This window comes from Ambystoma mexicanum, chromosome 2q (genome assembly GCF_040938575.1).
Source record: "Ambystoma mexicanum isolate Mex_15411 chromosome 2q, UKY_AmexF1_1, whole genome shotgun sequence".
NCBI lineage: Eukaryota > Metazoa > Chordata > Amphibia > Caudata > Ambystomatidae > Ambystoma > Ambystoma mexicanum.
Genome location: NC_090924.1, coordinates 235192324 through 235209745, shown reverse-complemented (window position 1 = coordinate 235209745; position 17422 = coordinate 235192324). Strand labels below are relative to the sequence as shown.

The window sequence follows — 17422 nt, the reverse complement described above, 5'->3', positions numbered from 1 at the left end:
AAACTCAATGCGTGGATTGACTGCCCTTGTCCAGTTGGGGCCAAGCAAAGAAGGCTGAATGCTCCTTTGGACAGCTGGAGCAGTGGGATGATTCGTGCTGCAGACCTCTAATCCCAAGGAGGGCCTCAAAAGTATTTAATCGACTTGAGCCTCCTGGGTATTAATCTTAAAGTGATCTGCAGCCTTTGGAAGAATATAGTTATACTGGAGTTGGTGGTCTACAGGGGATTCAGCCACTGGTTGTCGATATGGCCTGGGGATTGGATTTATACATCATAGTAAGGAACAAGTTACTTACCTGTAACTGTTGTTCTCCAGCATGGGTCTGGCATGGATTCACATGCTCATGAATATTCCCCGTCGTCAGGCTGGGAATCCTCGGTTCGTTTCTGATCTGTCTTTCGTAGTAGTAACCAATCACTGGTCTCTGCGTCATACTGACCACAGCCAATGACTGCCCTCTACCCAAGCACCGCCTCTGGCAGCCATCTTTAGATTTGGAAGCACGTGAAGTGGCAGTATGACCAAGTGAAGAGCCGCAGAGGGGTAGGCGGGAGGGTTCGCATGTGAATCCATGCCAGACCCATGCTGGAGAACAGTTACAGGTAAGTAACTTGTTCCTTCTCCAGCATGGGGTCTGGCATGGATTCACATGCTCATGAATAAAGAATACATAGCAGTACACACATGCACAACCACGGGAGGTGGCAAAGGCTCAACATTAAGCATCACATCAAACTCAACTTAAGCATCTTACCTCCTCACCAGGCTCACCTCAGGCGAACAGGTTGCGCAGCACTGCTTGGCCGACCCTGGACTCCTCCCTGGAATCCCGATCGACGCAGTAGAATTTCGTGAAGGTGTGAGTCGACCTCCATGTAGCAGCCCTGCATATGTCCAGCAGGGGCACACCAGAAAGGAACGCCGTGGTAGCTGCGATCGCTCTGGTGGAATGGGCTCTCAGACGGCCAGGCAGCGGTCGGTTTGCCAACCGATGACAGTACATGATACAGCCGGAGAGCCATCTGGAAATGGAAGCCTTCGAGAGAGCCTTCCCCTGATTGACAGGTCCAAAGTTCACAAAGAGTTGTGACGTCTTCCGAAAACACTTTGTGCGGTCCACGTAGAACTTCAGCGCTCTAGCCACATCCAGCGAGTGCAAAGTTCTCTCAGCCGGCGACGAAGGCGACGGGAAGAATACAGGCAACACCAAGGGTTCGTTGAGGTGGTAGTCCGACGGTACCTTGGGCATGAAGGAGGGGTGCGTCCTGAGCACTACCCTTGTGTCGTGAAAAGTCAAGTACGGGGCCTTGCAGGAAAGGGCCTGGATCTCTCCCACCCGTCGTGCGGAGGTGATGGCCACAAGAAACGCAGTTTTCCACGACAAAACTTCAACGGGGCCGAGTGCAGAGGCTCGAACGGAGGTCCCATGAGCTTGGTCAGCACCACGTTGAGCTCCCACGCCGGGGCTGGAGCCTTCACCGGCGGGAACGATCTGAACAGTCCCTTCATGAACTCTTTCACCAGACGATGAGACCACAAGGACGTCTGCCCCGTGGTTCTGGTGTATCGGGAGATCGCAGCGAGATGAATCTTGATGGACGCGTGTGCCAGTCCAGCTTTGGCCAGCGTCAGCAGGTACGGCAGTACTTGGGGAGCCGTAATCCGTAGAGGGTTAATCTTCTGTGCGTGGCACCAGACAGAGAACCTCTTCCATTTGTGTCCGTAGCATTTAAGAGTCGAGGACGCCCTGGCCTTTGCAAGAACCTCTCTGCAGTCGGCCGGTATGTCGTATCCTCCAAACTATAGCGCTGCAGGAGCCAGGCCTGCAAGTTCAGCGATTTCGGGTCATGGTGGAGGATGGCGCCTCCTTCCCTGGAGAGCAGATCCGCGTCCACCGGCAGCTTGATTGGCGGGGACGCTGACAAGTCCAGAAGGTCCGGGAACCATATCTGCCTCGGCCACGCAGGTGCGACGAGGATCATCCTGCACCGTGACCTCTTGAGCTGGTTGACGAGCCGGATTAGCAGTGGCAAAGGAGGGAACTCGTAGAGGAACAGGCCCTCCCAGGGAAATGAGAAAGCATCGCCCATGCTCCTCGCCTGGGGAAACCTGCTTGCGAACCTCCGGCACTTGGAGTTCGTCGCGAACAGGTCGATCTGGGGTGTGCCCCACCGTCGGAAGAGGCGATCCACTAGAGCCTGCCGTAGTTCCCACTCGTGGCACGAGCGCAGCTCCCTGCTGAGTGAGTCGGCGATGGTGTTTTTTATCCCTGCCAGATGAAACGGCACCAGAAATATCCTTTGGGCGACTGCCCAATGCCACAGGTCCTGCGCCTCCTTGGACAGTGCTGGGGACCTGGTTCCGCCCTGTTTCCTGATGTAAAACATGGTGGTGGTGTTGTCGGTGAAGATCCTCACCACCTTGCCCTTGAGGGACGGAAGGAAGGACCTGAGGGCCCAAAACACTGCACGGAGCGCCAGGACGTTGATATGTAAAGATTTCTCCGTCGGGAGCCAAAGGCCTCTTGCGTGCAGATTTTCGGTGGGCGCTCCCCACCCTTCCAGGGAGGCATCCGTGGTCACTGTCTCCTGGTGGGCTGGGGTCTGGAAGTCCATGCCCGCTGTCAGATGCGCGCGGGTGCCCCAACACCGGATCGCTCGTCGGAAACTCTCGTCGAGCTTGATCCTTTCCTCGAAGCTGCCCGTCGTCTGGATCCAGCGCGCGTCCAGGAGCTCCTGCAACGGGCGCATCCGGAGCCTGCACATGGGAATGAGGTAGATGCAGGAAGACATCATCCCGAGGAGGGACTTGATGGACCTCACCTTGGCCGCGTCGGCCACCAACATCCGTTGCACCTTGCCCAAGATGGTCCTGGTCCTCTCCTCCGACGGGGAGGCCAGAAGGGACACTGTCGAGCCTCGCTCCCAGAAACAGTGCGACTTGCGCGGGCACCAGGTGGGATTTGGCGTAGTTCACGGAGAATCCCAGGTCTGTGAGGAGTTGGACGGTCCTTGCCGTGTGGACCACAGCGAGCTCCCTCGTCTTGGCGCGGATGAGCCAGTCGTCCAGGTAGGGGTAGACGTGAATCCCCTCGCGGCGCAGCTGCGCCGCCACCGGTGCGAGGCACTTGGTGAATACCCTGGGTGCCGACCGTAGTCCGAAGGGAAGGGCTTTGAACTGGTAATGACGCCCTTGGACCACGAATCTGAGGAATTTTCGGTGCCCCTTTAGGATGGGAATGTGGAAGTAGGCATCCTCCAAATCCAACGACGATAGGAAGTCTCCTTCCTCCAGCTGACCCAGGACGTGCTGGAGGGTGACCATCCGGAACTTCTGCGCCTTGATGAACTTGTTCAGACGTCGCAGGTCTAGGATGGGGCGCCATCCTCCCGTCTTCTTCTTCACGAGGAAGTATCGCGAGTAGACTCCGGAGCCCCGAAGCCTCTTTGGGACGAGTTCGATGGCGCCCTTTCTGAGCATCGCCTTTACCTCCAGGAGAAGTTGAGGGACGTGAAGTTCTTTCCTGGCCACGGGGGGGGGACGCGCGGGCACCTTCTTTGAAACTCGAGCGCGTGGCCCCGGGCCAGGGCGTCCAGCACCCAACGGTCGGTGGAGATGGACTCCCACACGCTGACGAAGCCCGCCAGCCGGCCTCCCACCGGGGTACTTCGGTGGGGGCCCGACCCCACGGCCGGTTCAATCCTGCTTGGACGCGGCCTTGCCGCCTTGACCTCCTTGGCGACGACGGCGGGGTCCGCTAGACTTGCCTCGTCCTCTGTAGGCCTCTTGCGACGACGAGCGGGCCGCTTGACGGTAGGAAGCGAAACCGCCGCCGGAACCTTTGGAGGCGCCCTTGCCTCCGCCGCTCCGAAAGGGCGTTCGTCGTTGCTGCAGGACTCCAAGGGCCCTGGCCGTCTCAGTATCCGCCTTGATGGCCTGAAGGGAATCGTCCACTGTCTTCCCAAACAGGTTGTTCCCGTCGAAGGGCATGTCCAGGACTCTGGTCTGGACGTCCTGCCGAAAGTCTGTAGCTTTGAGCCATCCACGACGTCGAAGGCAAACGCCGTTGCCCAGCTGGCAGAACCCAGTGTCGGCGATGTCCGTCGCCACGGTGATGGCGTGGTCCGACGCCACCTCACCTTCCTGCAGGATCTCAAGGGCCTCCGCCCTCTTGTCGTCCGGCAGAAAATCCAGCAGGGGAGCTATCTTGTACCAGAGCTCCCTGTCGTAGCGGGCCACGATAGCCAAGGCGTTGGCCGCTTTAATCGTCGTCGCTGCCAACGAGATGACTCTACGTCCCATAGCATCCAATTTCTTTCCCTCGCCGTCCGGCGGGGAAGTTGATGTGGAGGCCGCACCCCCCCCCCCGCTTTCTTCCTGGCTGCCGCGGAGACGACGGAGTCCGGGGTAGGCTGCGCCCGGAGGCATAGGGGGGCCGTGTCCGGGACCCGGTACTTTTTCTCGTACCGGTCTCTTCTAGCTGGCGTCGTGGAAGGGTTCTTGAGGAGGGAAAGGCCCTCATCCCAAATGTCGTCCAACAGAGGCACTGCGAGGACCGTCTTCCTCTTGGCCTCGCGCCGCTGATAAAGGAAGCCTTCCTTTTTCTTCTCCTCAGGGCAGAGTTGGAAAAGCTCGGAAGCCCTGGAGATCATGGAGTGGAAAGATCCGATCTCGTCGGGCGGAGAAGCCCTGGTGGGAGGCGACGACGGAAAATCCTCGTCGTATGCCTAGTCGTCCGTACCCGTCGCTGCCGTGTCAGTCCCCGTATCATCCCCTCGGGTGGACGGGGAGGAGGGCTGGACGGGGCGCGACGGTTGAAAAGGAGGTGGTGGATGGATCCTTCTTTTCTTGGTAGGGGGAACACCAGAAGGTCCCGGTTCTGGATCCCCCGACGGGAGAGGTTCCTCCGTCGGTAACGGTAGCCTCGTCCTTATCTCGGAGCATAAGGACTGTATGGCCAACAAAATGGCCGCCGAGTTGTCTTGCGGCGCTGGCAGAGGGGAATCCGACGGGCGAGCAGGGGCCCCGTCGGTATCCTCGACGATGTCGTCGTCACCTGCGTCGGGGTCCATCCCGGCGGGCTGGCCTTCTTCCACGCCTAGGCCGTGGCTTAAGACCTCGATCAGCTCCTCTTCTGAGGTTGAGGCCGAATCTACGACGACGCCCTGCCCCCCCTTCTTCCCCACGGAGGGTTTCACGGGAGTCCTATCGATGGGCACAAAGGATGACTCCCTCCGCGGAGGCAGGGAGATTCTGGGCCCTGAGGTCGCCACCACTGGTGTAGCCACCACAGGCTGAGCCAGGGCCGCCGCGACCGTTTCGATAGAGGGCTTGGTCGGATGGATCAAGGCCTTCACCACCTTAGGTGCGCTCACCGCCTTATCCTTGAGGGAGGGGGCACTGCCACGCTCCTCCTCTGCCTTAGAGCTCGACCGGGGCCTCTCCAGGAGCTTCGCCGGGTGCTCGGCCTTCCTCTTACCCGACCCAGAGCGTTGGCTCGTGGTTGATGGTGCCGGGGAGGGTGCGCCCTGCCTGGCGCCCGTAGAGCCCGACCGTTCGGCGCTCCCGGTGCCAGCGGACTCGCGGTGCTTGGCCTTATGTTGGGCCCCCGTCACCGGGGCGCCCTCAAAGGTCTTAGAAGACCGCTCGGATTTCTTCTTCTCGCCAGACGGGCTCTTACCCTCCAGCCAGTTGGCGAGACGTTGATGGCGGTCCTTCATGGTCCGTTCCGACATGTTGCCGCAAAACGCACAGTCCTTCTCCACGTGCGTCTTGTCCTCATGAAGGCAGTAAAGGCAGAAAGAGTGTTCGTCCTCCTTGAAGACGTTCTGCAGCTGGCATCCAGGGCAGACCCTGAACAGCTTTCCGGGCGTCGAGCTTCCCTTCTCCTGGGCCATCTCCGAGACCGGGCCTGAGAAGCTTCTGGAGTCCTCCGAAGCGTAGCTCGACGAAATCTTCACCCTTGAGGGGCACAGATGAATCCGACACGGGTCCCCGTTGATCGGATGTAGGATCGGTGGAGCTTGAGGCTCTTTTGACCGAAAGAATCGAAGTTTTTTTGTGAAAAAGCGCGAAAAAAAGCACTAACGCTCGAGAGCAATAGCACGAGGATCCCAACACATGAACGTGCGGTAAAAATCTGAAGATGGCTGCCAGAGGCGGTGCTTAGGTAGAGGGCAGTCATTGGCTGTGGTCAGTATGACGCAGAGACCAGTGATTGGTTATTACTACGAAAGACAGATCAGAAACGAAACTGATACTGGTTTTTTCTTTACCGAGGATTCCCAGCCTGACGACGGGGAATATTCATGAGCATGTGAATCCATGCCAGACCCCATGCTGGAGAAGACACCATTCCGAGGAGGGACTTGATGGACCTCACCTTGGCCGCGTCGGCCACCAACATCCGCTGCACCTTGCCCAGGATGGTCCTGGTCCTCTCCTCCGACGGGGAGGCCAGAAGGGACACTGTGTTGAGCCTCGCTTCCAGAAACAGAGCGTCTTGCGCGGGTACCAGGTGGGATTTGGCGTAGTTCACGGAGCATCCCAGGTCCGTGAGAAGTTGGACGGTCCTTGCTGTGTGAACCACGGCGAGCTCCCTTGTCTTGGCTCGGATGAGCCAGTCGTCCAGGTAGGGGTAGACGTGGATCCCTTCGCGGCGCAGCTGCGCCGCCACCGGTGCGAGGCACTTGGTGAACACCCTGGGTGCCGACCGTAGTCCGAAGGGGAGGGCTTTGAACTGGTAATGACGCCCTTGGACCACAAACCTGAGGCATTTTCGGTGCCCCTTCAGGATGGGAATATGGAAGTAGGCATCCTCCAAATCCAACGACGACAGAAAGTCTCCTTCCTCCAGCTGACCCAGGACGTGCTGGAGGGTGACCATCCGGAACTTTTGCGCCTTGATGAACTTGTTCAGAAGTCGCAGGTCCAGGATGGGGTGCCATCCCCCCAGTCTTCTTCACGACGAAGTATCTCGAGTAAACTCCGGAGCCCCGAAGCCTCTTTGGGACGAGTTCGATGGCGCCCTTCCTGAGCATCGCCTTTACCTCCGGGAGAAGTTGAGGGACGTGAAGTTCTTTCCTGGCCACGGGGTGGGTGGGGGGGCGCGCGGACACTTTCTTTGAAACTCGAGCGCGTGGCCCCGGGCCAAGGCGTCCAGCACCCAACGGTCGGTGGAGATGGACTCCCACACGCTGACGAAGCTCGCCAGCCGGCCTCCCACCGGGGTGCTTCGGTGGGGGCCCCGACCCCACGGCCGGTTCAATCCTGCTTCGACGAGGCCTTGCCGCCTTGTCCTTGGCGACGACGGCGGGGTCCGCCAAACTTGCCTCGTCCTCTGTAGGCCTACCGCTTGACGGTAGGAGGAGAAACCGCTGCCGGAACCTTTGGAGGCGCCCTTGCCTCCGCTGCTCCGAAAGGGCATCCGTCGTTGTTGCAGAACAACAAGGGCCCGGGCCGTCTCGGTGTCCGCTTTAATGGCCTGAAGGGAATCGTCCACTGTTTTCCCCAAACAGGTTGTTCCCATCGAAGGGCATGTCCAGGACTCTGGTCTGAACGTCTTGACGGAAGTCCGTAGCCTTGAGCCATCCACGCCGCCTAAGGCAAACGCTGTTGCCCAACTGGCGGAACCCAGTGTCGGCGATGTCCGTCGCAACGGTAATGGCGTGGTCCGAAGCCACCTCACCTTCCTGCAGGATCTCCAGGGCCTCTGCCCTCTTGTCGTCCGGCAAGAAGTCCAGCAGGGGAGCCAGTTTGTACCAGAGCTCCCTGTCGTATCGGGCCACGATAGCCAAGGTGTTGGCAGCTTTAAACATCGTCGCTGCAGACGAGATGACTCTGCGTCCCATAGCGTCCAATTTCCTTCCCTCGCCGTCCGGTGGGGAAGTCGATGTGGAGGACGCACCCCCCCCCCCCCCCGCTTTTTTCCTGGCCGCCGCGGAGACGACGGAGTCCGGGGAAGGCTGCGCCCGGAGGCACAGGGGGGCCGTGTCCGGGACCCGGTACTTTTTCTCGTACCGGTCTCTTCTAGCTGGCGTCGTGGAAGGGTTCTTGAGGAGGGTGAGGCCCTCATCCCAAATGTCGTCCAATAGAGGCACTGCGAGGACCGTCTTCCTCTTGGCCTCGCGCCGCTGATAAAGGAAACCTTCCTTCTCCTCCTCAGGGCAGAGTTGGAAAAGCTCGGATGCCCTGGCGATCATGGAGTGGAACGATCCAATCTAGTCGGGCGGAGAAGCCCTGGTGGGAGGCGACGACGGTACATCCTCGTCGTATACCTCGTCCGTACCCGTCGCTGCCGTGTCAGTCCCCGTATCATCCCCTCGGGTGGACAGGGAGGAGGGCTGGAAGGGGCGCGACGGCTGAAAAGGAGGAGGAGGGTGGATCCTTCTTTTCTTGGTAGGGGGAACCCCAGAAGGTCCCGGTTCTGGGTCCCCCGACGGGAGAGGTTCCGTCGGCAACGGTAGTCTCGTCCTTATCTCTGAGCATAAGGACTGTATAGCCAACAAAATGGCCGCCGAGCTGTCTCGCGGCGCTGGCATAGGGGAATCCGACGGGCGATCAGGGGCCCCGTCGGTACCCTCGACGATGTCGTCACCTGCGTCGGGATCCATCCCGACGGGCCGGTCTTCTTCCACGCCGAGGTCGTGGCTTAAGACTTCGACCAGCTCCTCCTCCGAGGTTGAGGCTGAATCTACGACGACGCCCTGCCCCCCCCCTTTTTCTTCCCCACGGGGGATTTCACGGGGGTCCTATCGATGGGCACAAAAGAGGACTCCCTCCGAGGTGGCAGGGAGACTCTGAGCCCCGAGGTCACCACCACTGGCGTAGCCTCCACAGGCTGAGCCAGGGCCGCCGCGACAGACTCGATAGAGGGCTTGGCCGGATGGATTAAGGCCTTCACCACCTTAGGTGCGCTCACCGCCTTATCCTTGAAGGGGGGGGGGGGGAACCGTGCCTCGCTCCCCCTCCGCCTTCGCGCTCGACCGGGGCCTCTCTAGGAGCTCGGCCTTCCTCTTACCCGACCCAGAGGGTTGGCTCGTGGTTGATGGTGCCGGGGAGGGTGCGCCCAGCCTGGCGCCCGTAGAGCCCGACCGTTCGGCGCTCCCGGTGCCAGCGGACTTGCGGTGCTTGGCCTTATGTTGGACCCCTGTCGCCGGGGCGTCCTCAAAGGTCTTAGAAGACCGCTCGGATTTCTTCCTCTTCTTCTCGCCGGACGGGCTCTTCCCTTCTAGCCAGTTGGCGAGACGTTGATGGCGGTCCTTCATGGTCCGCTCCGACATGTTGCCGCAAAACGCACAGTCCTTCTCCACGTGCGTCTTGTCCTCATGTAGGCAGTAAAGGCAAAAAGAATGTTCGTCCTCCTTGAAGACGTTCTGCAGCTGGCATCCAGGGCAGACCCTGAACAGCTTTCCAGGCGTCGAGCTTCCCTTCTCCTGGGCCATGACCGGGCCTGAGAAACTTCTGGAGTCCTCCAAAAGCGTAGCTCGACGAAATCTTCACCCTTGAGGGGCGCAGACGAAACCGACACGGGTCCTCGTTGATCGGATCGAGAGTCGGTGGAGCTTGAGGCTCTTTTGACCGAAAAAACGAAGTTTGAGAAAAAACGTGAAAAAAAATAGCACTAACGCTCGAGAGCAATAGCACGAGGATCCCAACACATGAACGTGCGGTAAAAATCTGAGGATGGCTGCCAGAGGCGGTGCTTAGGTAGAGGGCAGTCATTGGCTGTGGTCAGTATGACGCAGAGACCAGTGATTGGTTACTACTACGAAAGACAGATCAGAAACGAACCGAGGATTCCCAGCCTGACGACGGGGAATATTCATGAGCATGTGAATCCATGCCAGACCCCATGCTGGAGAATTATCTGCATCCTCCATGTCCCCTTGGTCTCCATGATCCACTAACGAGCCAGGGTCTTGGGAACCTTGAGTGTTGTCATAGTATAGGTCAGACACAATTTGATAGGTAGATGTACTAGGTTGAGTTCAGTCCAGGCAGGCTCTTGGCGTCTGGTGCCACTTCACCTTGAGGGAGCCGCTGGCAGTTGGTACTCTTGATGATCTTCTTAATTATCGGGTGCATGGGCGGACCCACGCAGGCGCTTCCCCATCCTAAAGGATGATGTGCACCAGACCCACCAATCAATACGTCTCACAAACTCACAACTCCTCCCACCGCCCCATCTGCCTCACAAAATCCAACATCACACTGTTCCTCCTCCTGCCTCTCAACGCGTCACCTCCTAGCAAAGCCTTTCCATTCAGCTCAGCCACACCCAGCGCAGATAACCGGACCCTCATCAATTCTCTGTCTCACATCTAAGCAGAAAATGTCCCAGTCTCAGGCACCGCACAATCCCTAGTCTCCCGCTTCCCCACTCGATACAGTCTTTCAGCCCCACATGCCCTATCCTTAATCGATTCAGCATCACCTCCTCCCCCCTCCTACATTCCAGACTCCCCCGCATCCACCTTCACCGACACTTTCCCACGAACACCAAACATCCACCTGCCCTTCACCCCACTCACCCACCCACCTCTCCTGCCACTCATCCATGACCCATCTCACCACCACGGCCTTCACCTCATCCACACTCAAAGGCAGCCTCACATCAACCGCTCCTTCTCATACCCTCACCTGCCCCCAGATCCACCAACTCATTACCCAAAATGCCACTGACTGGGGACCCACGCCAACTCCAAATCCATTCCCCACGCACACACCAATCAATCTTCCTCCTGATGTCCAAAATCACATCCGTCCTGTCGCCATCCCCTGCAACCCACTCAATGAATCTGAAAACATCACCTTCTCTAACCCCAACTTGCACACCCTATCAATTGCCAATGCAATTGCCACCAACTCAGCCGTACAGATCGACACATCATTCGTCAATCGTCCCACTTTATACTCCGTGCTTTCCAAATACGCCATACCCACTCTCCCAGACACAGGGTCTTTCAAACACCTTGCATCCTTCCTTTCCTGCCACATACGCGGTACTGTTGATCCAGAAAATAAACCAAACTTGACATTCTTTTCATAACCCTATCAAATTGTTCTGATGTCCACTGAAGGATGGTAAGACTATTGGGGCAGGTGCAGGGGGCTGCTGGCGGTGCATTGCCCTTGAAAGGCTATCCATAGGGGTAGAGTATTCCCTATCCTTAGAACCTTGCGATTGAGGGCAGGTGCGTCAAGGATTAGAGTTTCTTGACATCCGTTTCGGAGGTCTGTTGTGTGGTGATTGTGGCCGCAATGGCCCAGAGGACAGTGATTTTTCAGACCTTCCCCCTCGACGCCTTGTGCAGCTAATCGGACAACGTGATCGGCTGCTATGGGGGGGGGTGGTCAGTCAAGTGTTTAGGGTGGTGTGCAGTGTAAGTGCCTGAGCTGCCGGAGGTAGTCTCCATAGCAGAACCGCCGGACTGCCTGAGACAGAGGCTCGCACGACCATCACTTAGGACAGTGACGTTGCTGAAGTTCTGAGCCACAACAGCAAGGCATTGGGGTATGCAAATGAGCTCAAATGCAAAACTGCACTGATGATCCCTAATAAGGGTGAAAACTGATATGTAATTGTCCCGGCAGCCTTGCAAATGTCTGTCTTGGGTTGATAAAGTAGCACTGCTCACTAAGAATCTCCTGGAGGAAAAAAGGTTTGCATTTGAAAACATTGGCATACCCACAATGCCTTGCTGTTGTGGCTCAGAACTGAAGGTGAACTTCCACCAATGGCTACTAGGTGGCCATGTAAAATGTGTGACTTGGCTCAAATGGATCACCGTTATTGTTTTTCTGGTGTTTTTATCTGATTCATATGCTCTGCATAGTACGACATCTAGTGGAAGTCACAGAGTACCACAAGATTGGTTTACAAAACTCAAAAGTAGACGAGCAATAGTAATCCTATCCCTAGTGTGACGTGTACTGTACCCATGGTCCTTCACACATCGCCGTCTCTCAGATTGTTTCTGACATGAGGGTGCATGAAATGTAGCGCGACTACAGATATGATAAAGTAGAAACAGTGATAACCCAGAAAACATCTATGCCTTCTACTCCAGAAGGGGAGGCAGGGTGGGTCATGTTAATCTAAGCAGATACATTACTCACTAATTGTATTTCTGGTGCTTGTATCCCTTCTGGAGCTTGTGGATCTGCTTAGATCACATGCTCTGCATAGATTAGTGAAAAGTATCTAAAGGAGGTGGGCAGTTAGAAGGTACATCGGCAAAGATGTTTTGGACTGCTTGTCTCACCAGTGAATCTGCTTTAAAGTATCAATGTAATGTTGCTGTGTGAACATATGGGTGGAACTCCATGTAGCAGCTTTGCCAATGGCGCCTAGAGGGACGTTTGCAATAAGACAAGGTAGCTCCTGTACTTCTGGTAGAGTGCGCCCTGGGGGTGAAAGGTAAGACTTTCCTGGATAGGGAATAGCAGAGCTGTATGCACTAGACTATCCATTTGGAGATGGCGTTCTTTGATGTGATCGCCTGCTCTAACCGCCACAAAGGAAACAGTCTGTTTTCTTTAGGGGTTAAGTTTTGTTCACATAGTACAAGACTGCCCTCTGTACATAAAGTGCATGGAGGCTTCCATTTGCTGAATTTGAAAGGTAGGTAGTTCTATGGATCAATTTACATTGAATTTTGAAATGAACCGAGATGAGAACCTAGGATACGCTCTCAAGACAACCTTGTGTATAATGAAAAAGGGGTCTTGTACAGACACAGCCTGTAGCTCACCAACTTGTTTTATGGAGGTGAGGGCTACTAGGAATGCAGTCTTGTAAATATGTTTCAGGCTGGCCCTGTGCATAGGCTCAAAGGGTGGACTAACAAGCTTGGAGAGCACAACATTGAGATCCCAACTCGGAGGAAGGTTGGAAATTGAGGGTATAGCCTCTTTACCCCTTGCATGAATGCCTTAATGACAGGAACTTTCCACCAGGACACCTTCTGTGAAGTGGTGTAAGCTGACAGGGTTGCCAGATGCACTTTAATGGAATTAAATACTAGGCCGGAGTCTAGTAGGTAAAGCATGTAGTTTAGAATGATAGCTAGCGAACATTCAGTTGGGTTTAGTGTTTGTGATGTGCACCATATCGCACATCTCTACCACTTCTGAAGATAGCACTGTCTGTTGTTGGGTGCCTCTTTAAGGATATCCATACGCCTTTGTGGAAGCTTTAAGTGGCCAAACTCGGACTTCAGACTGTTGGCACAGGTGGAAGGATACTCTGTTGTGTCATATGTTGTATAGGGACGGAAGCTTGCTTGGGTTGCACATCGCCAGTTTGTGCAGGTATGGAAACAAAGGTTGTCTCACCCACATAGGAGCAACCAGGATCAGTCACTTGTTGTGCCCCATCTTGCTCAGGAGTGGGGGTAAAGCGGGGAGGCAGCAGAAGCAAATTTACACGATTAGTTTATTGACAGGGCGTTCCCCTTGGACCCTGGTTGGGGAAACCTGGATGCGAAGTCTGGGCATTGTGCTTTTAGGCTTGTCCCAAAATGTTTCATTTGGCAGGGGGGCAGGAGGGGTGTTTGGGTGACCCCCATTGTGAGAATATTAGGTCTAGGACCTCTAGAGTTACTACTTGTGTTCTTCTCGTATATGGAGTCTGCTTACAGTGTGCCAGGGAATCGAATTCCCTGCAACAGGTTGAGATGTTAGGACCATGTTCCGCTTCAGTGCCCACTTCCATATTTTTTGGGATAGCTTAGACAGGCTTCGAGTGTGCCTGCTTGCTTGTCCAGATAGAACATGGCAGTGGTGCTGTCTGAGGCCCTGCACGGTTTGACCTTTGAAAGGCCTGAAGAGCCTCGAGGACGTCGAATACTTCTGGGAATTTGCTAGGTCTTTGGGCAGTAGTGTGCGTCCACTGGCCATGGGCTGTGTGGTGGAGGAAGTGCCCCCCCTGCGACCTCCAAAAAAATCCAGAGAGTAAGGCGTCTGTAGTTGGGATCGCCTGTGGTGGAACACAAAAGGGTTTTCCTTTTAGCACATTGTCATTTGACCATCAGCGAAGAGCCTGAACCAGGGTTAGCAAAAACCACTAGATCGTACCCTTACCCCCTTGCCTGAAACCATTGTTTTGCTAACCATTCCTGGATTGGCAGGCGCACGAAGACCTCATCCCAAGCAAGTGCACTGGTTTGCGTACAGTTATCTGACATCCGACCTTGTAGCGAGGTACTTACAACAGCATGTATTGTACCCTCAAAAGCCAGCTCCTTTTTTTCCTCTTTAGAATAGCCTCCAGAAATTGTTTTATTTGGCTGGGGACTCATTTCTTCTAGTTTATTGAGAAACCCAAATTGAAGAGACTGAAGAGACTTCTTGTGTATTTTGCAAATTTGAGGAGATTGCCCGGTGATTAGCCAATCGTCCAGATAAGGGTATACATGGATGGACTTTCTGCGCGGACGTGCTACCACCACTGCTAGCACTTGTGAATACTACTGCTGCTGCTGCTGAGGTGATGCCAAAAGGGGAGTACTTTGGGTAGTGAACTCCTGCTACCTTAAAACCGATATGTGCACAGGGAGCATTGAAATCTGAAAGTATGCATCCTTCATATCCAGTGTTGCCATGTAGTCTTACCGTTTTAGGAGTGGAATCACCTCTTGGAGCGTGATCATGTGAAACATTTGGGGTTTGACAAGCTTGCAGTATGTAGATCTAGCTAGTACGGAGCTCATTGAAAGGTCTTTGGCACAAGTACATTGAATAAATACCTGTATTACCCTGTTTTGCTGGGACGATCTCAATGGTGTCCTTCTCAAGCAGTGCCTTTACTTCTTCCAACAGTACATTTTCTTCAACTGCTGTCATTTTCCTTTGTCTTAGCGGCCGATAGGGTGGCTTTTGTAACAACTCTATAGAATACCCACCGGCCACAGTGGACACCCACTTGTCTGATGTTATCCCCTCCGACGCGTGGGTGAAGTGGCATGGGGGGGGGGGATGAGCCTCTCAGGTGAGGCCCTGCCCCTTTTATTTCTTTGAAACTTGAAGAACCACCTTGAGACTGGTCCGAAGAAAAGGACCCTAACCCAGAAATCGCCTAGAGTTTGAGGAGCCTCATTGAACATAGGGTTTGTCTGTCAACTGTCCAAGGGATTAAAGTGTGCCGTATTCCTCCTTGGCACCCTTAAGGAGGTCTACTGCCTTCGCGAATAACACTTTTGGCTCCACTGGCATATTTAAGAGGGTTGCTGGAGTCTAGCCAAAACCCAGACTGAGCCAGGTGTGGCGCGTGAGGAGTGTTCTCGTTTATGACGTGTCCTGCATCAACTGCTGTAGCAAGGTTATTCTTTAATATGCAGTTTGCTTATCTGCTTGCCTTCTGAGCTGGTTTTCAACAATTGAGCCTTTCGTGGTTAGGGGATGGCTTCAATCTGGCTTTCCAGGTCATCCCATTTGTGGCAGCCACAATTAGCTAAAAGTAGTGTTTTGTTGGCGATTCTGGTCAGGTGTGCTGCAGAGGAGGCGAAATTTCTCCCGAAAGTATATTTTTTTTTGCTTTGTCTGGCAGGGTTTCTGCTGACGCCAGGGGAGTGCCTGCCCTCTTGCTGGTGGTGGGGACCACTAAGAAATCTGGTTTAAGCTGGCCCCCAACATACAGGGACGTCAGTGGAAATGGATCTGAATAGTTGCTCTATACGGGGGTTGCAGCCCGTGAGACTAGGTGCCAGTAGGGAGGCTGGATGAGTCTTTAGACAGTCTGCAGGAGCAAGATAAACTGGGTGGCGGACTGCTTGTCCGTCTTCCACAAAGTCGTTGTCGACCTGTGACTCCCCAGTGTTATTAAAAATGCTGTGCCACCTTCAGAAGCAGTTCATTGTACTGTAGTGTACTGTCAACAGGCCAATCTGCTACTGTCTGGTCCTGGTGGTCTGGTGACTGGATCACGTAAATGTCATAATTATAAAATTAGTCTTGACAATCTGCTCACACAAACAAAAAATATATATAAGCTTACTATAAAAAGAAAGAACTCAGACTGATTTACTACCTACACTAAAAAGGTTAACTCTACAGGTTGGCAATGTCAAAATTAAAAAATGCACACATTACCCAAATGAAGTGTTCCACTAATAAAGTGAATCACTCTACAAATCAACTCACTGACAGTTCTTCCCAACAGTGGCTTTAAATATTCGCTACCACCCATAGATGTTTTAGTTGGATTGTCTGAAGAGGATGTGCAGGGAGTTACTTTAATTTGCAGCATGGTGACTTGCATTAGGAGAGACACTCCTCTTAGACATCCCATGGCAGTTCCCAAAGCTACCCACGGAGCAGGCATGCCCATTCCAAGTGGCCAATTTACCCAAGGAACGGCTGGACCCCAAGAGGCAAAAGTTTTTTTTTTTAAAGAATGCATTGAAGCCCTCTGGAGTTTCCCACAAACCTAGCAAAAATCCCCCAAACAATGGGATCAGTTTGAAATATTTTCCCAGCAGCACCGAACCATCATAATGGTCAACTATAAACGGTTTGCCCATATGTAAAGATGAAAACCCCAACAAAGTACACAAATGCCAAAAGGAGGGTCGACAAAATAGTACTGTGGGTCTACGATCCAAGTCTTGCAACACTTTTGTGGCGTTTCAAAAAAAAAAACAAGCTATACCCGGACCATGTATTACGACCCGACAAGCTACTTCTTTAGGTTTGGCACAAAAACAATCAGCCGATTTTACTGAAGATTAACAAGAATTGTCATGTTTCCAATTGGAACAACTTTTGGGAGCCTCAATACACTGCAACAGCTCTCCCCTACCCAAAGACAAACCACAAAATGTCCCCAAGATGTGTTGGATGTAAGTGTGTTGGGAAAGTTAATGCAGCTCGAATAAAGCATCACAACGTGCTTTCTATGAGGAGTCAAACTTACATACACCACTTACTGTACCACTCTAACAGAATATCTTGTGGACAGATCGTTCTAGTAGAAGCAAGGTCTGATTTTACATTCTCACATGAAGCACAAGACAACTGGAGGGAAGTATAGCCGGGTTGGTCGGAATGCACAAGAGTTTGTGGATAAAACTATGTCCTGCCCCCACCATCAAGGTAGTTCACATATGGAGTATGCAGATGCAATTCGTTCATGTCTGACACCTTTACAAATCCCTGATGCTCTACACTAACCGCCCCACCCAATCAAAAAAAAACCCTAAGGATCCCCAGACTGCAGCCAACACCTACAAACTATGGCAAAGGAGGAGAAACCATATAAAAAAGTATTGTTTTTATCGAGCAGATTATTCCCAAACTGCACCCCCCCACCAGTCCAATCCTCAGCTTTCTGTTGATGTCGAATAAAACAAAGATTTTGCATATGCCCAAAAGACCCTTTTTGCAATCACCACCCCCCCACCCCCACCCCACAACATGC

The 17422-nt window shown here is 54.1% G+C and overlaps 1 protein-coding gene across 4 annotated transcripts in view; it reads right to left on the bottom strand.

The window, feature by feature from the left end:
* UBE2I (ubiquitin conjugating enzyme E2 I) overlaps window positions 1-17422 on the bottom strand; it is a 271849-nt gene that overhangs the window by 142601 nt on the left and 111826 nt on the right. The gene's annotated exons all lie outside the window — the stretch shown is intronic.